Genomic DNA, 5,696 nt, shown 5'->3' with positions numbered 1-5,696 from the left:
CCACTCGCACCAAGCCTACGGTGTGCGTCGCCAGCCCGGCCCGGCCTGTTCCTGCCACTCGCACCAAGCCTACGGTGCGCGTCGCCAGCCCGGCCCGGCCTGTTCCTGCCACTCGCACCAAGCCAGGGGTGCGAGTCGTCAGCCCGGTACGGCCCGTTCCTGCTCCACGCACCAAGCCAGGGGTGCGAGTCGTCAGCCCGGTACGGCCCGTTCCTGCTCCACGCACCAAGCCAGGGGTGCGCATCGTCAGCCCGGTACGGCCCGTTCCTGCTCCACGCACCAAGCCAGGGGGTGCGCATCGTCAGCCCGGTTGTGGACAAAACCACTGACGATGGCTTGGAGGAGCTGGTGTTTGTAATGGTGGGGTTGAGGGGCCGACGATGGTGTGGCCGGGAGAGTAGGCACGTGGCCTTCTTCTGCAGCTGGGGACTCCGGCGGCTCCTACAGGTGTTGCACACTGGGAGGTACTGGTATTGGTGATGCAGCTGTCAGGAGTGGTTCCAGCAGATGGTCCAGCAGAGGCGATGGCGTCAATGGTCTCATCCATGGTAGCCCTCTCCTGTGCCCTCTGTGTTCTGAGGGCTGCCCGACGCTCTTTCTCCTCTGCCTCGGCCCTCTCCTTCTCACCCATCTCCTGCCACTGGCGCATGTATTCCTCCCCGGTGAGGCATGTGGCGACCACAGGGAGTCTTCTGTATCGGTCCAGCCGATACTTCAGGACAGTAAGGATGTGCCCCCGGGTCCTTCGCTATCAGCCCCCCCCTCTATTAGGGGGTGCTCTTCTAGAGCTAGGGCTGGGACTGGAACAGGGGCTGGGACTGGAGCAGGGGCTGAGGGTCCTCCTGTGGTCACTGGGGAGGAGGTGCTGATGGACGGCACAGTGCTGCTGGTTCCAGGAGAGGCGGTGGTGGGACCCGGTAGGGACCGAGACGGCATTAAACGGAACCCTTCAATGGCTGAAGGGTCAAAGGGGAAGAGGCCACACTTCTTAAATGCTTCCACCACATAGCGCATGTCCTTGCATCGCTGGTACGAGTAGTAGAATACTCTGGTAAATTCTGATTTGTTTACCATGTAGGAGTGGTCAAAATGGCTAAGGTCTCCAGCTACCTTGGAGAACTCAGCCTTTAAAGGGCCAAAGTATGCCACGTCCAGCGGCTGCAGGACATGGGTGCAGTGTGGTGGAAGACAAAGAAGTATAACCCCTTCCCTTAGTGGCGCCGCGAGCACCTCCGGGTCCATGTGGCTCTTGTGCCCATCGAAGAGGAGAAGGAGAGGGCGCTCCTTCACTGCATGCTTAATTAATCAAATCAAATTTTATTGGCCACATGCGCCGAATACAACAGGTGCAGACATTACAGTGAAATGTGCTTACTTACAGCCCTTAACCAACAGTGCATTTATTTGTAATAAAAAAGTAGAGTAAAACAACAAAAAAGTGTTGAGAAAAAAAGAGCAGAAGTAAAATAAAATATCAGTAGAGAGGCTATATATACAGGGGGGTACCTGTGCAGAGTCAATGTGCGGGGGCACCGGCTAGTTGAGGTAGTTGAAGTAATATGTACATGTGGGTAGAGTTAAAGTGACTATGCATAAATAATTAACAGAGTAGCAGCAGCGTAAAAAGATGGGGTGGGGGGGCAGTACAAATAGTCCGGGTAGCCATGATTAGCTGTTCAGGAGTCTTATGGCTTGGGGGTATAAGCTGTTGAGAAGTCTTTTGGACCTAGACTTGGCACTCCGGTACCGCTTGCCGTGTGGTAGCAGAGAGAACAGTCTATGACTAGGGTGGCTGGAGTCTTTGACAATTTTGAGGGCCTTCCTCTGACACCGCCTGGTATAGAGGTCCTGGATGGCAGGAAGCTTGGCCCCAGTGATGTACTGGGCCGTACGCAGTACCCTCTGTAGTGCCTTGCGGTCGGAGGCCAAGCAGTTCCCATACCCGGCGGTGATGCAACCAGTCAGGATGCTCTCGATGGTGCAGCTGTAGAATTCTTTGAGGATCTGAGGACCCATGCCAAATCTTTTCAGTCTCCTGAGGGGGAATAGGCTTTGTTGTGCCCTCTTCACAACTGTCTTGGTGTGTTTGGACCATGATAGTTCGTTGGTGATGTGGACACCAAGGAACTTGAAGCTCTCAACCTGTTCTACTACAGCCCCGTCGATGAGAATGGGGGCGTGTTCAGTCCTCTTTTTTTCCCTGTAGTCCACAATCATCTCCTTTGTCTTGGTCACGTTGAGGGAGAGGTTGTTATCCTGCCACCACACGGCCAGGTCTCCTCCCTATAGGCTGTCTCATCATTGTCGGTGATCAGGCCTACCACTGTTGTGTCATTGGCAAACTTAATGATGGTGTTGGAGTCGGGCCTGGCCATGCAGTCATGGGTGAATAGGGAGTACAGGAGGGGACTGAGCACGCACCCCTGAGGGGCCCCCGTGTTGAGGATCAGTGTGGCAGATGTGTTGTTACCTACCCTTACCACCTGGGGGCGGCCCGTCAGGAAGTCCAGGATCCAGTTGCAGAGGGAGGTGTTTAGTCCCAGGATCCTTAGCTTAGTGATGAGCTTTGAGGGCACTATGGTGTTGAACGCTGAGCTGTAGTCAATGAATAGCATTCTCACGTAGGTGTTCCTCTTGTCCAGGTGGGAAAGGGCAGTGTGGAGTGCAATAGAGATTGCATCATCTGTGGATCTGTTGGGGCGGTATGCAAATTGGAGTGGGTCTAGGGTTTCTGGGATAATGGTGTTGATGTGAGCCATGACCAGCCTTTCAAAGCACTTCATGGCTACAGACGTCAGTGCTACTGGTCGGTAGTCATTTAGGCAGGTTATCTTAGAGTCCTTGGGCACGGGGACTATGGTGGTCTGCTTGAAACATGTTGGTATTACAGACTCAGTCAGGGACATGTTGAAAATGTCAGTGAAGACACTTGCCAGTTGGTCAGCACATGCTCGGAGTACACGTCCTGGTAATCCGTCTGGCCCTGCGGCCTTGTGAATGTTGACCTGCTTAAAAGTCTTACTCACATCGGCTACGGAGAGCGTGATCACATAGTCATGCTGAAACCACATCAAAGACATCAAAACTATGAAATAACACTAATATGGAATCATGTAGTAACCAGAAAAGTGTTAAACAAATCCAAATATACCCTTTACCTTGATGACAGCTTTGCACACTCTTGGCATTCTCTCAACCAGCTTCATGAGGTAGTCACCTGGAATGCATGTCAATTAACTGGTGTGCCTTGTTAAAAGTTAATTTGTGGAATTTCTTTCCTTCTTAATGTGCTTGAGCCAATCAGGTGTGTTGTGACAAGGTAGGGGTGGGATACAGAAGATAGCCCTATTTGGTAAAAGACCAAGTCCATATGATGGCAAGAACAGCTCAAATAAGCAAAGAGAAATGACAGTCCATTATTACTTTAAGACATGAAGGTCAGTCAATACGTAAAATGTCAAGAACTTTGAAAGTTTCTTCAAGTGTAGTCGCAAAAACCATCAAGTGCTATGATGAAACTGGCTCTCATGAGGACCGCCACTGGAAAGGAAGACCCAAAGTTACCTCTGCTGCAGAGGATAAGTTCATTAGAGTTAACTGCACCTCAGATTGCAGCCCAAATAAATGCTTCACAGAGTTCAAGTAACAGACACATCTCAACATCAACTGTTCAGAGGAGACTGCATGAATCAGGCCTTCATGGTCGAATTGCTGCAAAGAAACCACTACTAAAGGACACCAATAAGAAGAAGAGACTTGCTTGGGCCAAGAAACACAAGCAATGGACATTAGACCAGTGGAAATCTGTCCATTGGTCTGATGAGTCCAAATTTGTGATTTTTGGTTCCAACCGCCGTGTCTTTGTGAGACGCAGAGTAGTTGAACGGATTATCTCTGCATGTGTGGTTCCCACCGTGAAGCATGGAGGAGGAGGTGTGATGGTGTGGGGGTGCTTTGCTGGTGAACTGTCTGTGATTTATTTAGAATTCAAGGCACACTTAACCAGCATGGCTACCACATCATTCTACAGCGATACGCCATCCCATCTGGTTTGCGCTTAGTGGGACTATCATTTGTTTTTCAACAGGACAATGACCCAACACACCTCCAGGCTGTGTAAGGGCTATTTGACCAAGGAGGAGAGTGATGGAGTGCTGCATCAGATGACCTGGCCTCCACAATCACCCGACCTCAACCCAATTGAGATAGTTTGGGATGAGTTGGACCGTAGAGTGAAGGAAAAGCAGCCAACAAGTGCTCAGCATATGTGGGAACTCCTTCAAGACTGTTGGAAAAGCATTCCAGGTGAAGCAGGTTGAGAGAATGCCAAGTCGTGCAAAGCTGTCATCAAGGCAAAGGGTAGCTAATTTTATACTCAAATATAAAATATATTTTGATTTGTTTAACACTTTTTTGGTTACTACATGAGTCCATATGTTTTATTTCATAGTTTTGATGTCTTCACTATTATTCTACAATGTAGAAAATAGTAAAAATAAAGAAAAACCCTTGAATGAGTAGGTGTGTCCAAACCTTTGACTGGTACTGTAAAAATTGAATAACTAAAATATAGTGTTCAGCTCCCTGAGTCAATAAATTATAGAAACACCTTTGGTATTGATTACAGCTGTGAGTCTTCTTGGGTAAGTCTAAGAGCTTTGCACACCTGGATTTAGCCATATTTGCCCATCATTCTTTTCAAAATTCTTCAAGCAGTCACAGTAAGAACACGCATATGCATACAAGCAACAGTACACCCATCAGTACTTTTAATAAAAATAAACAATCGTCAGTTTTATTTTCTCAATGTATAATGATTTGTGTAAAACTAATAGTTACACCCATTGCTGATGATCTAGCCACGCCCACTTCCAGAAACACTCCACAAATGCAGTTACCCATACAGTACATTAGGAATTAGCCACAGAGCTTGTCATGGGGCAACTTGGTCTCAGAGAATGTCGTATTATCCTGTACTAAATCAGAGACACTCCATTTAGTATGATACTACTGTATGTTATGTTTGTATGGTATGTATTCATTTGTGGATGTCCATCACCCATTATGTAAGATATATTATGAATTACAATTCGTATTATAAGTAACGAATTTGCACAATGTACAATATCTTACGAATTTTCTAAATGTCTTATATGTTACGAATTTGCAAATAGTTAAATATATTACAAATTTGCTAAACATATTATATGTTACGAATTCTAGCTAGTTGGCTAACATTAGTTAGCTCGCTAACGTTAGCTAGGCTACGGGTTAGGGTTAAGTGTTAGGGTTAAGGTTAGGGTTAAGTTTAGGAGTTAGGTTAAATGGTTATGGTTAGGGTTAGGGGAAGGGTTAGCTAAAATGGTTAAGGTTAGGGTTAGGTGAAGGGTTTGCTAAAATTGTTAAGGTTAGGGTTAGCTAACATGCTAAGTAGTTGCAAAGTAGCTAAAAAGTAGTAAGTAGTTGAAAAGTCGCTAATTATCTAAAATGCTGAAATTGTCCATGATAAGATTTGAACTTGCAACCCAAAAGCTAGACGTTTACGTTGAACAACCACCCATCCACCCGATCATCTATCTTTTTGTAATCATATGAAAATAAGATATCACACGAAACGGATTTATGTACAGAATAATACGAAATGCTCTGAGACCAGGTTGCGTGGGAGGGAGAAGACAAAACCTGTAAGACAGGCC

This window comes from Coregonus clupeaformis, chromosome 23 (assembly GCF_020615455.1).
Source record: "Coregonus clupeaformis isolate EN_2021a chromosome 23, ASM2061545v1, whole genome shotgun sequence".
In the NCBI taxonomy this organism is placed as follows: domain Eukaryota; kingdom Metazoa; phylum Chordata; class Actinopteri; order Salmoniformes; family Salmonidae; genus Coregonus; species Coregonus clupeaformis.
Note: the sequence above shows the minus strand (reverse complement) of the source record.